Source organism: Panthera uncia, chromosome D1, assembly GCF_023721935.1.
Source record: "Panthera uncia isolate 11264 chromosome D1, Puncia_PCG_1.0, whole genome shotgun sequence".
Taxonomy (NCBI): domain Eukaryota; kingdom Metazoa; phylum Chordata; class Mammalia; order Carnivora; family Felidae; genus Panthera; species Panthera uncia.
The window spans coordinates 40952575-40979729 of record NC_064808.1 but is presented as its reverse complement, the minus strand read 5'-3'; the positions used below and the strand labels follow the sequence as shown (position 1 = coordinate 40979729).

The window sequence follows — 27155 nt, the reverse complement described above, 5'->3', positions numbered from 1 at the left end:
AGCATTATTCCCACTTGGTCATGATGTAATCTGTTTTTAATGTTGTGTTTGATTATATTTGTTGATATTATATTTTGTGGTTTTCTATCAGTATAATAAAATTGGTTTGCAATTTACTTTATGGTACTATTTTTATTAGTCTAGGTATAATATTGTATTTACTTCATAAAAGCAATCAGGAAGATTTTCTCCATTTTCAATATTCTGAAATGATTTATGGAGCATTGGGACTATCTGGTGTTTGAAGATTTGGTAGAATTCCCCTGTGAAACCTTCTAAGTCTAGTGCATTTTGTAAGGTATTTCCTTGCTAACTTTATTTCTTCTATGGAAATCAATATCTTTAAGTTTTCTGTCTTCAAGGGGTCAGTTTGGTAATCTGTATTTTCCTAGAAAATTATCTATATTATCTAAGTTTTAAAATTTATTTGCATACAAGTCGGAAAAGGTTGCAAATTTTTATAATTTCCTCCATTTTAATTGTCATTTGCCCTTGTTACTTGATATTTTGTTGTTTATGCTTTTACTTCTTTTCTTGATTAATTTAGCTGGTAGTTTGTATTTTTTAGTTTTTTAAAAGATATTTTGAATTATTAATTAGATCAACTCTTTTTAAATTCTCTACCACATTAATTTCTGCTTTTATCTTTATTACATCTTTCCTTGTGCTTTCCTTTTGTTTGTTGGTTGGTGTTTTTTCTGGTTTTTTTAAGGCTTAGAATTTAATTCATTTATTTTCATTCTTTAATTTTTATTGATAAAATGAATTACATTAATAAAATTGAATTTTCCTCTGATCACCATGTTACTTGCATTCCATAGATTCCAAAATGCAGTGTTTGGTTATAATTATTTTGTAAAATTCTGTAACATTCAAGGGAGCCTGGGTGGCTCAGGTCATGATCTCATTGCTTGTGAGTTTGAGCCCTGCGTCAGGCTCTGTGCTGACAGCTTGGAGCCCGGAGCCTGCTTCAGATTCTATCTCCATCTCTCTGCCCCTCCCCTGCTGGCGCTCTGTCTCTCTCTGTCTCTGTCTGTCTCTCTCTCTCAAATATAAAATAAAACATTTCAAAATTTAAAAAAAATTCTGTAACATTCAGAGTGTATCTCCCCTTTTGACCAAGCGCTGTTTAATAGAAGTTTTTTCAGTTTCTAAGTGTAAGGGCCACTAACTTAAAATTTTGCTTATGATCTAAGTTTCTGTATTTCACTCACGATCGCAAATCTCTCCCATTACAAAAACTGCATAAGTTATAAAGACCTTTCTAGAACAATATAAGCTGATTTTTAAAACATAGAGATCAAAGAAAGGGGGAGGGGAATTGGTCAACTATACACTTCACAAATAATAAACCCATCAACAGTTACTATTTTTGAACACCACCAGCTTCTCTACTACAACATCCCTTTACTACACTGAATGTGACCGCCGAACTGAAATATAAACTGCACAAATAAACTGGCTCAAAACAATATAAAGTGTATATAAGTACTACTGTATCACTGGAATTTAAAAGTTTATTCTTTCTTTACGGACTAATGCATTTTTACAGTCTTTAATAAAACGTGTAATTTAGTCATTATTTTAAACCAATCAATATTTTATATAATGATTGTTTAGATGTAAATAGGTAATCTGATTTTAAACCTTGATGGTAAACATTTCTAGAGAATACTGACATAAGATATAATTCAAAAATGCCATTTAATAAGTGAAATACATTGGACCAAACTAAGTTCCCACACACATTCAGAAGAATTTCTAGGAACTTTGTTTTATCTCCTGTCCTCTAAAGACATTTTCAGACTCTCCACTATGTAACTCCATCCAGCACAGTGTTATTTTGAGAAGCAAAGTCCCTGAAGAAGATGCTGCCCTTGAGATTTTTTTGTATAAAAATGGCACTCATATCTTAGTGATCAAACGCCTTTTTATGGCTTACGTCAAAATGTTACTTGTAAATGTTAGACAGAGGTACTGGATGATACTTTCCCATCAAGAATCAAAGGAGTAAAATTCCTGATTATGAAGGCATATCAAAACTAATTCACAAATTTCCCTCCACCAATTTCTAATTAAATGAGCAAAGTTAACTAAAATTCAGCAAAAAAGAAAAAAGAAAAAAAAATTTCACTAATAGCACCAAACAAGAAAAGCAAAATAACTAAATGTAATAAACCTTAAAGCCTGGCAATCAAGGAAAGAAACAAAAATGCTAAGAATTGTCAACAATATTCCCAAATCTGGAGGGAAACAAAATGAATGAGTTTTGTTACTTTTTTCATCTTCAGCCTGAAATGTAGTAGAAAAGAACACTGGGAAGAAATAGTTTATAGATAAGTAAACAAGAAGGCTATTTTTTATCTGACAGATACTAAGATTCTCGGTTGACACACAAATTTTGCGAATGGCTCAAAAAGTATCCTCCTGAATGAATGATAAACCTTGACCCCATTCCCAGTTAGGTGGATTGAACTATGATATAGGGCAAGTCATGAAATCTCAGAAAAGATAGCTCAACCCAAAAAAATCGCTACAAATTGCCTCAGCTGAGTTCTCCCCACTTCTATCTCACTATCTCTCACCCCTGAGAAATAATTTTCCCAGACTTCCAAACAGAAAAAGCAAAGGACCAACAAAGGGGAAATATATACAAAATCTTGAAAGAGAAGAAAGCATGACCAAGAATATTATGCTGATAAAAGATGTCATTGACAACTGAAGATGAAAGGCAGGTGGACTAAACTGTGATAGAACATTGGAAATATACTACAGCTCTAAACCCTTCTTGGGGTTGGGAAAAAAGCTTCTCAAAAAATGAAATTCCACCAATTAAGAGGGAAAGTGAAAATGAAGTAAGAAAAACAAAAGTTGTGGTAAAAGACACACTAAACAACTAAAGGAATGATGGTTACAAAACAAATGTAAATGTTAAATACCTAGACAATGCAAAAGCAGTAAAATACCAAACAAACAAAATCAGAAGTGGGTGGTAGATATTTGGTAGAAAACGTAAAAAGTATATAATGTCCTTGTCTTTCTAAACAGGAAGCCAACTGTTTCTTTTAAAAATAAATATGTAGCTTTAAGAAAACATAATGAGAAAACCTCTTAATTTTTTATAATGCCTCCTCCCTCCACCCCCTTTTTAAACCTTAAGGGGAATCTTTTAGCAAATATTATGTCTAATGCTAAAAATAAACATTTATTTGGGATTTAGCAACTCCTTTAGCTCCACTTCAGTTTCTTTTCTATTAGAATCAAGTAAAATACAATGTATCCATTTCTATTTACAATGGAATCTACAGTATAACCCCATTTTTACAAAAGTTTTTCCATCTAACAATTCAGGCTGCTACCCACCCACTCATCTATTAAGAAAGATACCTATCTAGGGGTGCCTGGTGGTGACTCAGTCGGTTAAGCTTCTGACTTCAGCTCAGGTCACGATCTTGCAGTTTGGGAGTTCAAGCCCTGCGTTGGGCTCTGTGCTGACAGCTCAGAGCCTGGAGCCTGCTTCACATTCTGTGTCTCCCTCTCTCTCTCTCTATACCTCCCCCCGCTCATGCTCTGTATCTCTCTCTCTCTCTCAAAAATAAGTAAACATTTGGGGTGCCTGGGTGGCTCAGTCGGTTAAGCGGCCGACTTTGGCTCAGGTCACGATCTCGCGGTCCGTGAGTTCGAGCCCCGCGTCGGGCTCTGTGCTGACAGCTCAGAGCCTGGAGCCTGTTTCAGATTCTGTGTCTCCCTCTCTCTCTGCCCCTCCCCTGTTCATGCTCTGTCTCTCTCTGTCTCAAAAATAAATAAACGTTAAAAAAAAAAATTAAAAAAAAAATAAGTAAACATTAAAAAAAAAATTAAAAAAAGAATGATAGTTATCTAATATTAACTATGGTATTTTCTGTGGTATTAATTTTTCTGCTTTTTATTTTCATGTTTTTCTACTTTGATTTCTTCCTCAAAAGGATAAATCTTTAATAAAAACAATAGAATTATTTTTCTTAAAAAACAAACTGAAGCAAATATGCAAGAGACTAACTTTGTTTAATCCTGGGTGATAAGACTAGATGATTATTCCCTTCTTTGCATTTTTATGAATTTATTTAATTTTTAAAAACAACAACAAGATTAAAGGTGCTATATTCATCATGTTGCCTGAAACTGAGGTTAGTCCTTAGCACATAAAATGATACCACAAAGGTCACAATTAGACTTCTTCATTCTTAAGTATTTTTAGAGAGCTAACTTATAGACAACAGGCAAAATCTCAACTCAGCCATTGCCCCTAGGTCAATTATTAGACCTTTCAGTTCTAAGTGACAAATGACCAGCCCCTATTCTTCTGGCACAGAAATGCAATGCAAAGAGGCATTAAAAAGCTGTAACTCTTACTTTTAAAATCTTATTACTTCAGAAAGAAAAAAAGGAAAAGAAAGAAAAAATTAACACACAGTGGCAAAATCTTAAAAATCGTATGATCTAAGTAATGGGTACATGAAGGTTCATAATGCCATTCTCTCCATCTTTTTGTATGCTTTAGTTTTTTTATAGTACATGTTCTCAACTCTCCCTTATATATTTCATAAAGTAAGGATTCTCTGCAATTCATAAGTTCAACTTGAGAACAAAACACCTCCTCCTTTGGGGATTTAAGCCAGTTGGTCATTAACATCTTATTGTGAATTATTTTGATTAAATAATTAGATATTTTCCCTCCTATCACCTAAGATCACTTGCACAAAGGGCTTTTAAATTTTACTGAATGGGACATTTCAAGACAGGGCAGTCAGGGACAGGAATAGGGTTGAAGGAGGGGCAGCAACCTACACAAGGACAGCAAGTATGTATTTCACTTTCTTTGAAAATTTGTCTAGTTTTTTGATATCCTTTGAAATAATTTCATGCACTTAGTTTTCTTCACAGCAGAAAGTAAATACCCTCTTAGACACTGTCTTACAAATGGTAAAAAATATAAATGAATATTATACTTCATACCTGCTTGTTGCCTTCTGGTAGTCTTTTGTTCTATTTGAACTCACAGTGTTAATAATAACTAATAGTTACTCAGTATTTGATATCATAACACTCAATATAATATGCTATATCTTGATATGATATTGCATATGATATCAAGCACTTGATATGTAAGAACTCCATTAATATTTACAAATCTCTGAGACAAGATCAGAGAAATTAAGAAAGTTCCTCAAGAGTCAGATAGCTAACATGTAGTAGAAATGGAATTCTAACCCAAGCAATCTAAGTCTAGAACCTAGCCTTTTAACTACTAAATTCATGTTTATCAAACCTATTTCTACTATTTTCTGTAAACGTCACTCAAATTTCTGTATGAGAGGACACAAAAATATAACTCTCCAGATTTACAAAAAATATGTGTAAGTCCTCCCTCAGAAAAGTTAAAGATTCTGCCAGAGAAAAGGAGCAAGATTAGTTCAAAACAACTAAGCTAGAATTATAGCCATGTAACAGATTCTGTTTTCTGGCAATCCAAAGCCACACATTTGCTTTACTAGTCTCCTTTACTAGGGTCATTGGCCATATGACCTAGATCTAGACAATGAGACAAAGGAAGAAGAATGCTTTGAGGCTTCTGGGGAAGATTTTCTTACCTCGATTTTTTTTTTTTTTTTAAGCACATGGAAGAGTGCCCTGCCATGTATCATCCTCTGCTCCCTCTCTTAGCATGTGGGCTTCCACAGCCACCTTATAATGATGAAGGGAAGGCCAGAAGAATTGTAGGGATGCAGATCAAGTCCTAACATTGCTAACCTTCTATACCCAAACAGAAACTACTTATATATGGACTTCTGGTTACGTATGAAAATTAAACATCTATTTCTTTAAGCTAAGGAAGGTTGGATATTTTGTGAGGTTTTGTTTTATTTTATTATTGACACTTGCAGCCTAAAGCATCCCTGATGTAAGTTTTACCACTTAATAGTTATGCCACCTGAAATATATACATAACTGAGCCTCAATTTTCTCATCTACTGCAAAGACTAAATGAGATAACATTTGAGAAACACTTCAGTTTTTACACAGAGTGCGTTACCTGGTAAAAGTTTAATCTAAGCCCTAAATGTTCATCATGTCTAGAATTAAAGAACACTTTAGTGGGAGACACTAAATGTTAATCACTTTCACCGCAGAATCTTAACTCTACATCAAAGCCTACAAGGGGTATTGAAAGACTATGCCCCAGAAACTGAACTGGGTCCCCCCAAAATTCATATGTTCAAGCACTAGTCCTCAATGTTATGCTATTTGACAATGGGGCCTGTAATTTAATTAGGTTGAGATGAGGTCATGAGTGTGGGGCTAGTGTCTTTATAAGAACACGAGACAGCATCCTCTCTCCCACTCCGCCCCTACTCCCACCATGTAAGGGCACAATGAGAAGGCAGATATCTGAAGCCAAGAAGATTGCTCTCATCAGGAAATGAATCAGCTGCCGTCTCAGTTTTGGACTTCTCAACCTCCAGAATTATGAGAAATAAATTTCTGTTAAGCCACCCAGTCTATGGTTTTCTGTCACTGCAGCCTACACTGACTAACATACTGTGTAAACAGCATCTCCCACAAAGAGGCCAATAAGCAGAAAGAAGAAACTGCACTGCTTAAGAAAGTCTAGCATCTTCTTGAGAATCTTAACAAAAGGTGATCCTCTTCATAGGCTACCTACTTTCCATTCATCTCTTGGCCTAGAGCAGTAACTAGCTCAAAGGCTCCCAACCTTCTTTGGATCAGGGGTGGAGAAAGCAAATCCCATATTCATTTAACTTCCTTTCCCCCTCTGCTGAAGGAAAGGGGATGTGGAACCCCACTTTACATCCAATTTACTTATACCCCCTGATAGTTAATCACACTGGATTTTGAGCTATTCAACACTGTTTCAAATCTAGGTTCTGTCAATTATTAACTTTGTGGCCTTGTTTAAGTCAATGTTATCATTTGCAAAGTAGGATAATAATAGTATCTATATCTACTAAATGAGATCATGTATAAAAAGTACTTAGCTAGTGCCTGGTGTAACAGAAAGTACTTGATTAATACCATAGCTGAAAAAACATCATTGATAGGATCAATAATGAGCAAATTTTACCCAAATCTTATGAAATTTGGGGTCACCTCACCTCAACCATTTAAGAGGAAAGATAGGCGTAGGATGGACTGACCTCAACATCTACTACTGTTAGCCTAGCTTATTTTCAAAATGGCAAAGAATAAAAAAAATTAAAACAGAAAATGTGCAGTTCATTACAGATACCTTCCATTTAAATTAAGTGTCCCAAGTGAAACCTAATTATTATCTACCTGAGAGTTTTCAAGTTAAATAATGTTTCAAATACCTCAATGAGACATAATTACCTAATGAGTTTATTATCCTATAAACACTATGATAATTATGACCTATGGTACAAACATAAAAAAATACAATTGACTTTCTTCCTACACATACAACACACTCCATGTGATCAAAACTGTACACTAGATGATATTACTCAGATCTCACAGTTTAGAAGCCAAACATTCTAACAAGCCTTAACTTGCACCTACAAATGGTTGGTGACTGCCCCTGTTCTTGGTAAAAACTAAATCAAGCACAGAGGTTGGGGGCCCTCAACACCAAGTTTAGAGTTTAGGGGGAAAACAAAGAAGAGGGGATAGATAGCCTAGACAGTGAAAGAAAACCTGAGGCTGTAAACAGCATTTTTTAACCAAACTCGGGCATGGATGAAGATAAAAATGACAAACTATTTGAATAGAGGCTCAGGTCCTGAATGACAGCAAATCCTTCTCTATTCTCAAGTGAGGCTAGAATACAGTCCTAAATCTGATAAGGTAAAGAAAACTCAGAAGACTCCAAAAGTGGAAACTCAAACGGAAAATACCAGTTGACAGAGACTTCATGTTCTTGTTCTCCTATGTACAGGTTTAATGGGTAAATGATGAGTCAATTCCATGTAGGGGAAAGAAAGCACAGGAAAACTCATGTGAGCTGAACCCACAAACACTCAAAAGCCTATGTGAATGTCTTTTTTCTTCTCTTTATAACTTTTGTCTACAATGAGACTTCGGGATTCCTGACTCTTGCGCTAGAACGCTGTAGTTCTACTTTACCATTCTTTCACTATGAAAGATTTAATTTATTTCAGTAACAATGAAAATGTCCCACCATTAAAATACCACAGTCGACACACCCTAAATGTCACAAAGGGAATTAGAGAAAAACAAGTCCAAAGGACAAACACTGGATACTATAAACTGAGACATAAAGTCATTTAAAACTTATCTTTAAATTTTTTAAACCTTTATATGACCTTATTTTAACTTATACAAAACAAAATAATCTAATAAATTCTGAGAAATTTAGGGTAAAGCACAGGTTTTATGTTATCTTCTGAAAATGATATTATTTAATGCCTTACTTTCATATGATTACTTCTGAAGAGTTTGGCTATCATGGCTATATTCCTTTATATGCCAAATATGATAGCATGTATTTGAATTTCATCTTCACAATTACAGTGCTGCTTACTGCATATTTAAGAGGTGTTTCTTGCCTACCTACAAAAATATCATGCACTGGGCTTCTCAAAACCAATTAAAAACTTACATTTTTAAATAACAGCATTTTAAATAAGATATAGAGTGTCTATCTGCTGAAAGTAGCTTACAAATTGCACAGTTTAAGTATTGTAGGATAAAACACTTTCTGACCTAATTTCAAATTTTTATTTGATTTAGTTTTTGAAAACCAGTCAATTTTTCTTAAATTTATGAAGATAAAAATGCCAGTTTTGTTAAAACATATTTTATGCATTATAGCTTCATTACAGAATAATGAAATTCTATACTGATGAGACATAGTAACTGTTGAAAAATCTACATTCTGATGCCATTTTCAGATTTTCCTTAACATAAATTAAATCAGAACAGGGTAAAGACAATTTCAAAGGACCCAAAACTTTAGTCCACCCATGTTGTTTGGATACATTATTTTCCAATGTGAAAGCAACAACAAAACCTATCGAGAAGGAAAAGTGACTTGATTTAAAAAAAAAAAAAAAAAAGAGCAGTTTCTTTCTGAAAGCGTGACTCCAGTAATCTTATTGGCCACACTATGGACATGTGTCTACGCTTTACGTGTTTATGTAAGTATTAGAGAGTTCTCTGAGATGTCAGTTTTGTCAAAAATGCAGATAAAGTAACTTTGATGCCAAAAATGGTATCAAATTAGTTTTCCCCACAAAAATTTTGGATTTGGCCCTTGATTTATCAAAAACAGAGACCTCTGTGAAAGGAGAAGCACTCAAATTGGTTAGCCCACCAAAATGCTAAAATAAAATAGAAAGTTATGATACTTTATTTGAGCTGATTTTTTTTATAAGAACCGTATGTATGACTTTCACTTTCTAGAAAGTGGTTTTCTCTTGAACACACATCAGAACCATTCATCATAATATAATTGCAAGTTGTCAGTCAGGGCCGCACCCTTCGCTTTGTGGCAAACCGCCAACACATCTGTCAGAAGCACTCATAAGCTTCCGTGTGTTATTGTAATCCTCTACAAAGAGAACAAGCCCATTCACCGATTTCACATTTTCCAAACGAAACAATGACTTGCTTAAAACCCAATCCAAATGAAATTGTTGTGTTTCCCTACAGACCATGAGCTACTTTCTCACCAAGTGACTGATCGCACCAGTAGTTAAAAGGAATCATTTATGTTATATGCAACTGATCTCTTTATGTACTGATTCGCATTTTTAAAAACAAGGAGGGGTGTCTACATTGTATGATTATGTGTATAAATATATTACATGCATATGTTTATAATTGCTTATATGAAAGATGGCAATAACATACTATTTCAATAAATTCCTTTTCCTTAACTGTTCCCCTTCAGTCATGCAAACACTACATAGCGACAGAAATCAAACCCATTTCTAGTGAGAACAAAATGGGCTCTGGTATTATAGCAGGTCGGTTCAATTGCCATTGATTTAAATCATCCCTACAATCTGAAAGAATCAACTCTCAACAGAGTGGCATAGTGAAAAGAGGATGGAATTTCTTGTAGCTACCATCAAGCAAGACTTCAATAAAGACAGCTTTTTATTTTTTCACTCTGTATCTGATCTGCCAAAGAAGTTTCCAAGTATCAGGAGAAGTAAACTCTAAAAACTTGAACACCAATGGAATAAACCTCTTGTAAAAACAAACAAACAAACAAACAAAAAACTTAGATCCAAGGTGCCAAATGTTCACAAGTCATAACTTTTCAAATTGCTTTCAGTTGTATATATGTGTTCCATTGCTAACTTGCCTGCCTGCTTTCTCTCTCCATGTAACAGAGACCAGAATTACTATGTCAACGAAGCTTTTTTATGTTTATTTATCTGCAGATCTGAATGAAAAACACATGACTTACTGGTATCAGAGTTATGAGTATTATTTTCCTATAAGATGGAGCACCATTTTCTCACACGTATTTATATACATATGTATTAAATATATTGATATATGATTTTTTCCTACTGTGTTTCTCAGAAATAAAATAAAGCTTTTCTAAATGATGGAAGTGATGGAAACAAAAACTCCAAACCTAGCAAAACTTTATCAGCTCTCAGTCAGCAGTAAAATATATATTTAATAGGTAAAACACATATTTTATAGTTACCTTAGAGTAACTATACCAAACACATAGATTCCATATTAAATCTGTTAATATCATACTTCAGTCAGACAAGTGAATTGTATCTATTTTTTTTAATTTAAGGTTTATTTATTTTTGAGAGGCAGAGAGAGAGAGAGAGAAAGAGAGAGAGAGAGAGAGAGAGAGAGAGAGAGAGAGCATGGGTGGGGGAGGGGTAGAGAGAGGAAGACAGAATCCGAAGGAGGGTCTAGGCTCTGAGCCGTCAGCACAGAGCCTGAGGCGGGGCTCGAATTCACGAGCCACGAGATCATGACATGAGCCAAAGTTGGACACTTAACCAACCAAGATGCCCAGGCACCCTGACAAGTGAATTTTAATATTTTATCTTATTTAACCTCCATCTACTATGTTATTTAATGGTGTCAAGTAGGTGATAATAATAACATCCCAACATTACAGAAGATTCAAAGGATAACTGTCCTAAGGTAATACAACAACAAAAATTCCTATCTCTAGGTTCAAAAACATTCATGATATTATCATGTATATTTTCACTTAATTATATGTACATGCAAATGTAAACACTAACATACATTATGTTATATTATAAATATACATACACGCACACACATACACACACACCCTTATTACCACCAATATGCTCATTTGCTTAGAAACTGTTTCCAGTTAATTACTTCAGTGTAGTAATGTATCATAGAAGGAGAAACTCTGTGGGAAGCCAAAGCAACAAATGCAACTCACCAAAACTATCACTCCTAGGCACAATAAAACTTATCCAATGCTAGAAAAAAAGCTTGAATCTGTAATATTATTTTGTAATTAAGTGACAGAAATTGTTTTAAGATCATTGTAATTTGCTTAATGAAAAAAAACCAATTCTTAAAATAATGTATATAATTAATCTCTGAATTCTTCGCATATTTATAAGATCTGGAAACTATTCCAGCTAAAGACCACAAGGTTAGGGTATCAGTAATGTAAGAAGAAATTAGCAGTTAAAAGAACACATTTCTATAATAACTTTTGATCCTAAGCAGTTTTTCAAGTCTTTTTGTAATTTTTAAAAATATATAAATAATTCATTATTGTTGAATCTTTTTTGTTATTACTTAGACAAAGCAAAAAAATGAAGTATGAATTTGGGAGTTATTTAAAGAAAAATCCGACTAACCAAAGACTGTCAAAACACATGTACATCAAAAAGCTATACATTTTAATAATTCATTACTACTTATCTGCTATGAAAATTAAGAGTATTTTTAAGCCACCTTCCTAAAATTAATGCTTTCACTACTTGAAGTCTGATTATACACAAACACATGGATTTGCTTAATGTTTTGGCAAGATAACAATACAACTCTTTAAACTGCCCATATTAAATATGGTAGAATCAAAATTTATTTGCCGTTTTTATTACACGTATATACACACACATGTATATATGTATACACACACAGAGTCCTAGATATATATGTGTATCTTTATATAGACCTTGTTGAAGGTCAACACCAGATATAAAAATAAAAATTTCTACTTCAATACCACTCAGTTCACATCAATTGAATGGCAATATCCAGACCACATTTCATGTAACAAATGACTGAAATGGTATTCATGTATGAAACAGGCAATTTTTATTACCTATAAATAATTTATAAACAAGAAAATGTGGCAACTTAATTTTTAAAGATAGACTTGATTAAAAATGTTATAACAGAAATATAATATTAAAAACATTGTATGGAATTCTTGAATGATTTTAAAACAAAAAGTAGATGATTTCAGATATCTTGCAGAGTAAAGGTGCCCAAAATAATTGTGCTTAAAAGGTGAAACAATTACTTATTCCAAATAGGATATCTCTAGATAGTTTACCAGGAGATGATTTTCTTTAAACCACAATTTACAAAAGGGATCATAAACACATACATACATAGACATGCAATACTAACATAAAAAGACCTTCTCTAAAAATACTAAGAAATAATTTCTGTAGCTTTAATTTAATTTAAATTAAAGCTGCTAAAACTTATTTTAAGTCTTCTTTTTTAATTTTTTAATGCTGTTAAGCACTACATAGTACAAGAAATCCATCAAGTAAGTGAAAGAAGCAAACCTGTATCTATAACAAGAATGCTATATTTGCCATATTTGCTAGTATTATTTTGTTATGCTAAAAAATAAACTTCATTTCACAGTAATAATGTTCTATAATTTCATTCACAAAAAAAAAGTTCCCTAGATCTATGTAATTGTCCTTTAAACAGCTATGGTTCAAAATAACTAAAATATCTGTAACATCTTGAAAGAACAGATAAAGTTTGCTGAAAAATATAAAAGATGACGAAGTTCAGAATGTAATTATACAATTTCTAATGCCGATATTTAAATAATGTGCTTACATTTAGTAATGACATGGAAAGCTTGTTTCTTCTTAGGCTAATATTTACCAAAAAAGAAGTGTTATTTTCAACCCTAAAATGTTAACTCCAATTACCTAAGACTACAAATACTCTCCCTCTCAAGTCTACCAAATTGCCTCTGGTATCTATTGTAGTGGGGAACTGGGTGTTCATGCTAATCAAATAATCTAATTAACAGAGTTACTGTATTTATAGTACATGTGTTATTAATTCTCATAAAATTTAGGTTATTTTCTACTGAACATAATTTAGTTTATTTGCTTCAGGAATTACTTCATAATTTGCAAATGTCATTGTCAAATCAAAAGGCAAAAATATCTGCTAAAAGTGGTCTGAAGGAATACAAATAAAACGAGTTTTATCTGTATTTACATATAGAAATATTACCAAACTTATACACTTTAAAGAAGAATGTTTTTGTTTTCTTCTATTCTTTATTCTATACTCTTCCTCCTTATTCATGCTTCCATCATAGAACTTACTATTTTATATTAATACAATTCACCCAACAGATATTTATTGATCACCTCCGATGTCCCAGGAAACATGCTAGATTCTAGAGAGTAAAAGGTAAATTAAATAAATAAGGTGCCAACCCCAGCTGAACTTCGACTAATAGGAAATACAGGCACATGATGAGGCAAATACAGAACTGTGTTAGAAGTGCTGTGGTAAGGAAGTACAGTTGCTACGGATGTCCACGTGTATGACTCTGCCCCCACATCCATATCAAACTTACTTCCTACTGCTTCCCATCTGGGCCTCTTCTGGTCAAGTTGTATTTTATTCCAATTTTTGCCCCATGTGCCTATCACTGTGCTCATTTAATTTGTTGAATATTTTAAATTATTTGTAAGTAATGATGAAACACATGTCCTAAGCTCTAAATACCTTCTTACGACTTCATATTTATGACCATTAGCACTATCTAATGTACATTAAAAAAGTACATATCATTTACTTCAATTATAATCTGTCATACGGAACAGATTATTCCAAGGTCTGTTTGGCAGGGTAGGTGAAGTCAAGTGAAGCTAACTGGATCTTAGATAAACCATACATTCCAGTTTTCTTTCATTGAATATGAGAAACAAAATAAATGACATAAGATCTTAATTAACTCAACTACAACAAACATAACAGTAACTGACCAGTTTTTTTTATTATTATTAAACTGATAGGAAAAAGTAATTGTGAAAAAAATCATTCAAGAAGAAATTTAAAAATAAAAAATGTTCAGGGTATTCCTCAACTTTCCAGTGCCTGGCATTGTACCTGGCACACAACAGGAACTCAATTAATATTTGTGAATGAATGAATGAATGAATGATCCACCCAGTTTCCATCATGCTGTATCACGTGATGATTATAAAGACTAAGTGATACCTCTGAGATGTTGTCTAATCCTAAATCAATAAAAACATATTCACTTATATTACCTATACTGACTTGTTATGACAGGAAAATTATCTAGAGTCTTTGGGAACATTTTCAATAGGTATGAAAAATAATGAGTTTTCTGATGAACCTTCAATAAATAATATCCATTTGCTTGTATTTTCCATTCTTTGATTTTCCCGAATAACCAAAATTTGGGTGTAGAATAATAACATTATAAATCATTTTCTGTTACATGCCTTACAAAATGGCAAAATGTGTTATTCCAACATAAAAATACTCACAAATTTAAGAAATTGAGCTTCTTGAAATATAGCTTAATTTAATAGATTTTTTTTTTAAGGAAAAAGAATTTTCAGTTATTGTCTTATTTAGTGCTTCTGAAGAGGGTTTCCTTCTCTAACAAGAAAACTCCTTTTCAGGGCCCACTGTAATTGTCAGAATAAGGCACTAGATAAAAGTATCTTAGTATGTACTGGGATCAGTGCAACTTAGCCTTGTGGCTAAGCAATGACAACAACAAAAGTCTGATGACCTTTTGTGAACTGTCAGTGACTTCCCAATAGGCACAACTGAGAGAAGAGCTTGTTAGTAAATAGCAAGGGCAGGAATGCTACAGGAGAATCCTGTAAACCAAACTGCAGGTCAAATTGCCTTAACTAAGATATTCCTATCTTTAATATGATGATCAATATGTTCAATAAAGCATTAATGGGCTACATGAATTGTGATGCAGAGTGCTGTCTTGTAAAAGGGAAATGCTAGCAGGCATATTCTGAAAAATTGCAAAGTGCTTTTATCATACTCATCCTATTTCCTGTGCTTTGTCCCTATATACCATTTTTCAATCACAGCAGCTTCATGCTCATGTATCATAAAAGAATACAAAAGAGAAATGTTAATATCTATTAAGTAGTGGCAGCAGAAATTTGGATGTCTACTCTATTTAATCTTCTGTATGTTTCACTTATTTCATAATTTAGAATTTTAAAATTAAACTTTAAACAAGCCAAAAAAAAATGATGGGCTAGATGAAGTGAGAAAGGCAAGTATTGGTAATTTTTGAAGGTACATTATGGGTGCATAAGGGCTCATTATATTCTCTACTTCTGTGTAATTTTGGAAATTTTCTATATTATAAGGTTCTTCTTTAACAAAAAAATGATTGTTATGAAAAATCAAAATCAAAATTTGAGAGTTTTTCAAGCAACATGAAAATAGAAATGTACTTGTTGCTATTGTTGATATGGTCATGTAGATGAATCTGTGAAATGTAAACTTGTTATTCTGATGAAATAAGTCACTCAAGTGCAGATTATTTGATTCAGAATTTGGAGGCAAAGGGACATGCTATAGTGTGTTATACCATCTCTTTCCATCTCTCCTTCTTTTACATCTCCTCTCTCTCTCTTTCTCTCTTTCTGTCTCTCTCTGGCACACACACACACTCTCCTCCTAAACTGACTATTCCTGTCCTAAAAGAACCACCTCCCACCTTGAAGACAAATTAGCAATGGTCAAATAAAGCATAGGCCAATGAGTTTACCCAGTCCTAATCAGATGAACCTGTAATGCAAGACAGCTTAAGCAGAGGGTCACATTACACCCAACTACTCTACCTGGACATCATACTCGTCATGTTGAATGGCAACATGGAAGAATAGAAAGAAAGGTTACTGAGTAACCTGAATTTTTACTTCAGCTTCCCATTTATAGATATTCAACATATTAATCATTAATTTCCTCACTTCTAGAATAAGGTAAGAACAAAGCCTCCTCTTCTTTCCACTAAAAGTTTTTATTAGACTCAAATAATATGTGTGAAAGCTCTTCACAAACTGTAAACTACAGTACTAGGTACAATGAGAGCATCATTAAACTAACAAAATAAGACCTAGAGAATTCCTGGTGTATCCATTTATATAAAATAAAGCCATTATACATTTGACCCTGCAGACATAGAAGCTTTGTAAGGCCTTGGGTACAAAGGGTTCCTGAGTTTCCCACTGATTCTGAAATAGTGAGCAGGGAAGAAGACGGATGCATTGCAAATGAAATTTAAAATGTCTTGAAGCTCAAAAACAAACAAACAAATGAGATATCTTAAAGCTCAAGTACATTGAATTTGCACTAAAAAGAGAAGGGGAGAAACTGAGCCAAGCTTCCAAAGCTTGGGTGTCTCCCTCACCTTTATATATACCCTGCAGGGTTCATGCTGCCTTTCAAACTTTAGGGTTACACTGGTTATTCATTAGCTGGATTTTACCTAAAAAAATGTTCAGGGGAGACAGCAGAAAAAAGACAGAAGTACAGTGAAACTTCCCAAGGGTCCAATGTTCCCTGGAATGGCTCTGATTCAGAAGATTGCCTTCCCAAAATACCCGATTTCTTCAAAGCCTTGCTCAAATCAGGACTATGCTAAGGCCTAGTCTACCAACCTATGTGAATTTACAAAGTTATCCTCTTATGGATCAGCCCTCTAAATACTTCATCTTGTCTCGGTCCACAAACCCTGGTGTGCCTGCTCACTTGATACATTTTCTAGTCCCATTTTACCATTCCCAACCTCATAACAAAATGGCGTGTTGGCGTTGCTAGTTTGGGCATTAGATATAGTAAGTATATGAAAGAGTAGTTGTCACAAATGGATATCAAAGTGGAGAGAGTAGATATGACTTAAGCTGGAATTTTCTTCACACCTTTCTAAGCAATGTTATATTCCTACACACCTTCAAGTAAGATATTCTAGGGCTCATCCATTCATTTATTCATATTTTAAGAAACATTATTAATCATATACTATATGTAAGGCTATGAAGGTTTTCAATGGTATACCAGGCAGTGAAATGTCATAATAGTTCAGTTGTCATAAAGTACATTCTGATTCCCCAGTGCAATATAATGTCTCCATATAGAAGCTATCCTTTGACAAAAGGGAAGTATTTTATACAATAGTTTCTTTTCCAGAGCACATCCAGAAATCCACAATTCTAATTTGTCTCACACTTATTTCTGTCTCTATTAAACAAATCATATTTAACATGAATTAATCCAAAGTATAATTTTCTACAAATTAAAATGAAAGCTAATTTTTTACCTTTGCTTTTTAAAATTTCAACCCACAAACTGATGTTTATTTAAAGGTCAGATAAAATATTATAATGAATTCTTACCTTTAAATATCTTTCTCTCAATGGGTTTATTGAGGAAAAAATTTAAGTAATAGCACCAAAACAAATTGTAAGAATTAAAACAAAAATTTTAATCAACCAAGAAAATAGTTTTCATTAACTATTCATATAGTTAAAAACCATTATTACTCCCTCCTAAAATCAGTCACATGAAGTAAGGTTAAGACTGTTCTCAACATTTTTAAACAAGATCACCTAACAGCGATTGGAGTAAAAATCATTTTATTTCATCCAACAACCAGGCTGCTTGAATGGAAACTGAGGTGCAGAGTATGCAATCTGTATATGTGAAGTAACAAGTTTGGCATACTTTGGAGGCTTGTAAAATCTTCTCTTTGAGCATGGGTAGGTCAGGAGTTTCATCTTTTAAATAGCTAAGGTTTTCAGCAGGCAGTAAATAATGTGAGTTCGAAAAGAACTCGGGTATCTCACTTTTATCTTTTTAATCAAGAGTCAGATTGCTATGCCTAAAGACATTTTCCTCCTTCAACTTAAAGAAATGAACATGTCAGATTAGATAAATCACTAGACAGCTGCTAACAAAAACCCTAGGTGTGCCTCTTCACTTTACTAAAGCCCAGATGCATCTGAATCAAAGAATAAAAGAGCACGTTAAATGACAAACCCCCTAGAAAACTTTCTGGGTACATTTGGGCTTTATTCAGATCCTTTCCATTCTGCCTCTGACAAACCAGTCCTGGCTTTAAATCCATGTCTGAAATAAAACCAGAAGCTGATTGGCCCACCAGGAAAATGGGAAATTTCATGGGCCTAAAAGTCCAGCGCTGAAACTCTATACTGGCTATATCCCAAAGAACACCAATACTCATCTTCAAGGAAAGAGTGTAATGATGGAAATGGACTTCATGCATTGCCACAATGGCTCTGCTGGGAGCTGAAGCCTAATTAGGGTGACTAGATATAAAATCTTTTAACAAGCACTGTTTTAATAAAGCACAAAACCTGAAATTTCCTACACCTGCAATGACTTGCAGTGTTTCAGTTTCAATAGCCATATTCAGTGTACTTGTTTCTGTCACTACCTACAGAATGGAGCAAGTCAACCCAGACGCACAGTCTCTTACAGTATCAAGAAAGTGCCTTCCTCTAGGACCATGAGTCTTCACTTCTGACAAACACAGCAAGATCTCTCAAAAATCTGAGTGAAAATAAACAGCTCATAATGAAAGAGAAAATAAAATATCTTTCAAGTTTTCTTACTTGGTGAATTACTTCCAATTGAAACTTACGAAATCATCCATTTTTGTGACACTTTTAATAGTAATATTTGGGATTATTAGCATGATAAACTTCTCACCTATTCATCTTTTACTTTAAAAAATCTGCTCATCTTATGACTAACACCTTGGCATTCAAACAAATACTATGCTGAGACAGAAAAAAATAAAACCTGTATAAATGACAGAGTGCTCAACCATGAACACATTGTCTTTTATGAATATTATAATCACAGAATCAATAAGCCTACAAAGAAAAAACAGGACACAAAACGTGTTTTGTCATTTCTGACGAAGTTATAAAAACAACAGACATTCAATATGCCAAGTGTTCTTCAATCCTTCATAATCATAGCCTTATTGAAGTGAGGACAAAAAGGGTCTAATTGCATAGGAGCAATCTCAATGTAATAGGTTATACACCCAGGCACTGCTGCACAATACAACAAAAACAACGTTCCCTGTGTATAGCAGAATGTCATCTCTCATTTTCAGGCAATTACCTTCTTTCTTGTCAACAGTTTTAATAACCTCCATCATCTCTAAAAGACTTTTGCTTCAGTTAAATAATTTTCAGCTTTTTAATATGCAAATGTGCTTGTTCATATGCATGGGTGAAGTGGCACTGCTACTTGAAATGTGTCAGTACATTGTGGAGCACCTGCACCTCGGGGAAGCTTGATTTAATTGACACCTAATACTATTCATTATTCCACTTAGTGAGCAACTCCTATTAGTCACCTGTAGGTTTTCCTATAAGCAGTGCTTTGGCCACCAATAAAAATATGAATATTTCTATAAATAGAATGTCCATATTTAGTAAACGGGGTTCACTACTGTCAGAGCTTTGGGGGAAGAAATGAGGGGTAGTATGGAATCAATAGGTTTTTCAGCAAGCAACTTATAAACTTCCTGTCATTTTTCTATAGATTGCTACATATACAAGGAGTTGCACTGTCTGGTAACATACGAGATGCTGTGTTTTCTGTTATGTGGCTCAATAAGTAATATCCTGCTCAGTGGGATGAATGAATGAGTGAATGAATGAATGGATGAGTGGATGCATGCATGGATGGATGGACAGACACACAGATGGGTAAAGGAAATAATGAAAAAACAAGCAAACAAATCTATCTTCTAAAACACACCATTAGTTTTTATTTTTGTTTTTTGAAGTCAGTAAGGCGTTCTTAATTCTAGTGACTCCAGCCTAAAGGTGTTATTTAAACTGAATTCCTTACCATTATATATGACCTACATATGCCACAAAGTTAAAAAGATAAAGGCAGAATGTTGCTAATAAACAAACACTTACTGATGTTACCTTCTGAGGTAAATGAAAGGCTAAGAGAATGCTATTGTGAGGCCGATGGGATAAATGACTTTAAAATATCAGCTGGGAGAATTATAACACATAAGGGATTTTGTGTATTTGTTGGTATTAATGTAATAAACATGTACTGTAAATGATTACAACTTAAATCTATTAGTTTTTTTTTTTTTGCCTTTATGAAAATGGAAGGATTAACAATGAAGAGAATACTCAGACTTGATAATATTAGGGATGCTTCTTTACCACATGGTCTATGACCTTATCATCCAGGCCGCATTTCTTTCTGGCATTAATGCATTTGTTAGTCCCAGAAGGCTTAAACTACAGATGTTTAACATCCTGCTTATGGACAGATCATCTGGAATATGAAGTGAGAAATCTATACTACTTATTAGTATATATTATGAGTGTAACAGAGATTTAATAGCCCATTCAAACAAGATTAGTTAAACCATAGCTCAGGAAAAAAAGTATCATCTTAACAGAGATATGCTCTCAAACCTGCAGGGAAAAAAAAAAAAAGAAGAAGAACCAAAAGCATATTTTCAGCTGGAATATGTTTTAGGAGATCAAAAGAATTTGTCACTAATTAATGTTGTTTATATAGTAGCATAAGAAACATTAATTATAGCCTTCAATGTAAACTTAAAACCTTTTTATGGAGAGGGGATTTATAAGTAAGGTGGTAATCTGGCTCTTTGGAAGGCTTATCTACAACATACTGAAAGTGATCATAAATCATGTTAATGTCTAGGATGCAAAGAAAAGTGAGGTGATAGTGGGAAAAGATTGAGTTCTCTTAACCCCCAGATCCAATCATTTCTAAAGAATAAGAGGGAAAAAAAAAGAAAAAGAAAGCAGTGGTCAACTAGACCTTTGTTGGTATCCCCCAAAATGTAATCTCTAAGCTGAAGAATGGCAGCTGGCAGAACAGCTGGTGAATAGGATTAATGTCAGAAGAAAGAAATAAAACTCAACATATGTCCAAGCCTGCGGTGCTGGGACTGAGCATGATTATACCCCGACGGATAGGCTGAATACAGCTGGAAAGTGCCACTGTGCCATGCTTCTCTACCCCACAAGGTCATTGCTAAGAAGTACAGCTAATGTCTGAACAGCAAATTTAACTTTGACTGAAGAATTCAGTAACTGGGAAGGAGAGAGGGAACCTAGATTTTTAACCCTACCCATGTGCTGAATAATTTAACCCTCAGTGCTTGGTTTGCTGTACCACAAAGCAAACCAAAAGACAGATCAGCACTGAACCTAACAGATTGCACTAAAGTAAATATAATTTTTAAATCATTTAAACCGCTTAATCTCATCTCAATCACATCAAATATGTTAGAGCAAACATATTTCCATCTTTCATTTAGAGTTTAAATAGGCACAAAGGAGGAAAAAAATCTAATTAAATATAACAGTAGGTAGGGTTCTGTAAATTGCCAATACTCTTTAACCTTAATATCTTAAAGTTACTTCATCACAATGAGCAAAAACATTTTAAAGAAGCAGTTTTCCATAGCACAACCATCATGCGTTCAAACCGAGTAAGAGAAAGTTGTATTTTGTTGATGCAGTTGGCCAGTTTTTACCCTTTTGTAATAGTAGATGAGAGACACCGGAATTTAACTGTTGGAACCAGTTACTGTGATAAACAGTAACCACGTGGACATTACTGATAGTTGAGAAAATGTTATATTTATAGAAAGTTAGGCAGAATAAATTCTATCCAATTGTTTCCTCATTTAACAACTGCGTACTATACACATTTTAAAAAGAGATGAGGGATCATTACTAAGAGAGTATTGCCCTACTTATGTCTGTCCTTGATTTCTTTCAGACGCCTGAGCTAACTTGAGCTCAACGATCAGATTATCAGAGGCCACAAATCACCTTTCCAGCTAGCACTCTCACTACATTCTTTTGGCAATACTTCCTTAAGTGGGGGTGGGAGTAGGAGGGAGGGAGATGGAGAGTTTTATGACAAAGGAGAAGAATGGAGTTGTGACTTACAGGCCTAAGGGCAAAGCTCCGCAGCCTCACAGGAAATCTTTTGAAAATCCGTCCAACAAACAAAAATCTAGGCAAATAGCCACTCCCTGAAGAAGTTACATTTTATTTCTTATATTCCCAGTTGGTTGGGGGGGTGGGTCATCACAGTGAAAGACTGCCAGTCCCTACTCTCTACGCTAGCATTGTTCTGAGACTGTCAAAAACCTAGAGCACGGTTTTCTCTGTAATCAAATGTAAACTCATCACCAACTTGCTTAATTTCTTCTCCGTCTATATGAACTAATTAGTAGCTTATACATGCATTAGAGTAGCCTCAATAGAAAAAGAAAACTCTAGAAATTAGGAAACAAAACTCTAGGGGTTGTAGGTAAGCATACTGACAGCTTGAAATTCAAAGTGGGAGTCAATCTGATTTTCTTTCTTAAATGATTCTCAAGTACGCATGGTCAAATTGTAAGAGAGGGGCTTCTTGCCAGGGAAGACACTCATTGGGCCTTTCAAATACACACTTCAGATAATCTATCAGAATAGAAAAACTGTCATACACTCGTTGCTTTTGTCCAGGAATTATTCTTTTTCAGAGACCTGATCTTCATTTTGTGTGCATGACAGGTTTTACTTAGATCTAGGGGTAAGTGACAACGTCGAATGCCTGTGGGCATTTGGACATCTTTATTTTATTTATAAATTTTTACTCACACTTTAAAAGTCTCCCTAATATTCGGAAAATTTTAAGTGTTAATCTGGTATAGTTTACAGCTTTATGAAATCTCAAATTGTCCTACATTAAATGTTTAACACGAAGAAATCATAGTTATTTCTGGAAAACTCGAATGCTAGAAAAGTCTATGTATAATCCAAATAAATATTTAAATGGAGTTGCCAATTTTAATACTGTTATAATGGCTACTACCATTTTATAAAATTCTAAGATTGTATGCTTTGAGGTGTAATGGCATTCAGCATTTTTAAGAATCTTTAAATGCTGAAAAAAATGTTTTGATTTGCCATTACAGAATATGGAAAGAAACCCACATAGCTTATTAATGTCTTCTGAATTGTTTAAGAGGATTTTAAGATATGAGTTAAAAGAATTTCATAATCTTAATTTCAATTTCTCCTTTTCATTTAATAGTAGACATTCATTAGGACCCACACACTGTAATAAATTATAATAATTTCAAACAAGAATTAAATTACTAGGTATCTAGTGAAAGAGCCATTTTTTCTTAGGTACCCTGTAATCTAACTGTCAGATTTAAAATCTATTCCCAATCAACTCTTCACAACATTCACATTTATTCATCTATGTTAAATTAATAAAAGGTATGAATAATACTGACAAAATTGATCATTATTGTTCATGTAGATTTAGAAAATTATAAGGTAATCTAAAATGTAAAAGGAATTGAGAGAAACTATTAAGGTTCTTATAAATAAATTCATCCTATGCTATTTTTTTCAAATCAAGACTGAAACTTCCACGAGACTTATTTAAATTGACTATACAAGCTATTTGATAAATTGTACATTTTTAGAACATAAACCATTTTCATTATTTTTGACAAATATCAGTACAAAGACTACGGTAGCATTAGCGTTCAACAAATACTTTAGGAACCTACGCCAAAATAATGTTGGAAAGTAAAACCTAATAGTAGCCCGAGACAGTTTATAGCCAAAGCAGTTTGATGAAGGAAAGACACAACCAGAAGGGAACATCACAAAGAGATAGCTTTCCCAGAAATAAATACCATCTCCTTCGTTTTTCCTCTAGATAATGTGGGCATAATTCTTACCTGGATTACCAAAGATAAATACAATTCTACTGACTAATATCACAAAACAGAATTCCCTTTACAGAACAAGTTTGCACAGTCACTGTATTTCCCACATCTAGCCTTGCTGACCCTCTCCTCTTTAACTGGCATCCCTGAAGATAAAGTAAAGCGTGTCAACATCTGTTCCCATTCACACCGATTTTAATTTACCAAAAGAGCTTTGCTATTTTCAGAGCAGACTCCAGAGCACAATGACAGATTTAGGGCCTTTACTGGGGTTGCATTTCTAGTGTGTCAGCATTTCCTACTCACCAAGAGTAGATTCCAGGGGGTCACAACAAAGGAATAGCTGAGATTCAAACTTCATTATAGAGATTTTTCCCACCCTTACTTATTTCATCATAACTTAAACTACCAACATGCTTGTCCTATTTAGTGGGGTATCATTGGTGCTGCATAGTAATTGGACTAAAATTATCTAGTCCTGGGGCAAAGATGAAGGTCCTTTAGGCCCTTCCTGTGGAGTTCTACATACATAATTACCTCTTCTAGAACTTTATATCTGGCTGAAATTTAATAACCATAATATAACAATTTTACAACTCTTTACATTTGTAAAGTACTATAATGCGTTTTAAAATACTACCACATACTTAATCTGTTTCATAATATGATCGCAAGTGCTGAGTTTTAAGTCGCAAATATCCTTTCCAATCTGAGTGTTCCACAGTTGCATTTCTTTTGCCATGCTTTATTCTGATATTTTTAATGTGTGTAAAGAAAGTCACTCTCACACCATCCCAGTTTCCCCGGGGTAATTCAGAGTTTTTAAGACACAATATGAAGAGCAACTTGGAGAAACAATGCACAAGTTGTGTTGTAATCAAATAACAACTAAGACATGAGCAGCTGAGCAGAAGGAAGATGGGCAACGGAATGCCGTGCAGCAATCAGCACTGTTGACTAATCAGAATTTGAGACACTAGAAGGTAATAAGGGTATTATAAAGAATGGCTTATTGAAGGAGCAGCTGTTTATGTGTAGCTCACTGTTTAAATGAGTTCCACTAGATTGCCATGGTATGTTTTGGTGAAAATGTTTAACTCCTTTTAAAATGATCATTAGAGAAGAAACAGCAAGTACCAAGTGGCAAGTTTGGAGATATCAAAGCACCAACTAAGATTTCACAGCTTTAGAACAGTTCCCTGGGTGTTTGGAAATTATAGCAAATGCCAAATCCGATGGCCTTTTAACTCAGAAGAACTTTAGGTACTCATTCTTCTCTTAAAAAGCTTAGAAGTTAGGTCTATGCCACCATCATTATTTGGTCACTATGGGTACAAAAATGAAGTTGTGATATAATGGGAGATACTTCAAAGGATGATGAAAAGAAAATGCACAGCAAAAAATACGCATCAGGACAGTTGCAAATGAGAGAAGGTATTAGAATTTGGAAATCTGTCCATCTTCTCAATAAGCAGAAGGAATAAGATCCTGAATTAAATTTCAAAATAAAGTTTTTCATGTGTTTGGCTAACATATAATACTAAAACCACTCGCCTATCCTGAGAAGAAGTAAATAATTTTTAAAGCAGAGGAAAGAGAATGTAAAATAACATTTAATTCACTAATGTTATTTTCACAAAGCAATCATTATATGATTCAAAACTATTTGTCATACAGTTGTGTTGGCTTTGCAACTGAATCAGTTTATAGGGTTTTGTCTCCCTTACTTTCACCCAAGAAGCAATTGTCTATTGTTTCTTCTGTCCTAGCAAAAAGGGAAAAAAAATCTACAAAAATTACAAGATAAAGGCACCAAAAAATACTTCAAAGAATTTATCATAATATAGCATTATGAATATTTCATTTTGACAACAAGTGTTCAGTAATATTTTAAAGCAGTCAGCAAGCGGTCGAAACTCTGCTATCTTTTGTAACAGTTCACATGTCAAACTGGCAAAGTGCCCACAGTGTAAGACAGAAAAAAAAAAAATCTATTTAATGTCTGCCCCACAAGGCGACATGAGGTTTGATTGGCAGAAAGCAAAGAGTGGCTTTTGATCATGTGTCCTAACAAGCAGTTCCAGCTCCTGTCTTTTCAGCTGATGGGCTCCACATTACCCATTCAAACAGAAGTGACAGACCACTGCACTACTCTCGGCTCTAGTCACACGCAGTGGGAGCTATGCTGGAGACAGAGCCACTGATTAAATATATCACTTTTTCAAGACAAGCAGGTTGTCTGAATCAAAGTTGGACAGAATAGACTCAACATTATTAAAAGGGGATATAAAACTCGGATTGAGTGATGTTCAGCCAGTTTGCACAGCCTCAGGGATTCCCAGGCTGACAGGGGGAATAAGGAACAGCAGAACTCATAAAACAGGGTCAGAAATTAGCTGTGACACCTTGGCTATTTTCCCATCACTTCAGGACCACTGGGTTTCAAAATTCTGGAGTCTCTTTTTACCTTTTTTACTTTCGTTTTTTTAAATGAATTCAGTAGAGGGAGAAAAACACATAAAAGCATGATTACTGCAGTTTGTCAATTATAGTCTTAAAGGGAATAAAGTACTGGATGCAAACCCTTTGCATCTCATTTGAAAATATACTAATACAGGTTCTTGTAACTAGGACCCTTATTTTAGAATTTTATTGCATTTTCTTGGTTTGGTATTATAGTGTAACTTTAAAGTCCAGAAATATTAATCATGGAAATTGTACAGTTTAATATTTTCTAAGTGTCTTGACAGCCAGAGGGCTATCCAAGTGCCAGTGATCATATTTAACCATCCTATATTCTTTGCTATCGCATGTATATCATTTAAAGCTTTTGCTTTAAATATACCTAGAGACATAAACATCTAAAATGTATAGAAATATTCAATACAAATTCTTCATTGTCTAAATTTTATGTCATTTTTATATTATTGAATGTAGTATCTTGTAATCTTTGGTACATGATCAACTTCCTAAGTATGCAGATAAATAAAATCTAAAGTTGTTTTCTGTTTGGAAAGGTAAAAACAAATGTCCAAGGAAGCAAAAAGAAAATAACTCTCTGGCTATA

The 27155-nt window shown here is 34.0% G+C and overlaps 1 protein-coding gene across 20 annotated transcripts in view; it reads right to left on the bottom strand.

Annotated features, from left to right (window-relative positions):
* SOX6 (SRY-box transcription factor 6) overlaps positions 1 to 27155 on the bottom strand; it is a 687546-nt gene that overhangs the window by 281116 nt on the left and 379275 nt on the right. The gene's annotated exons all lie outside the window — the stretch shown is intronic.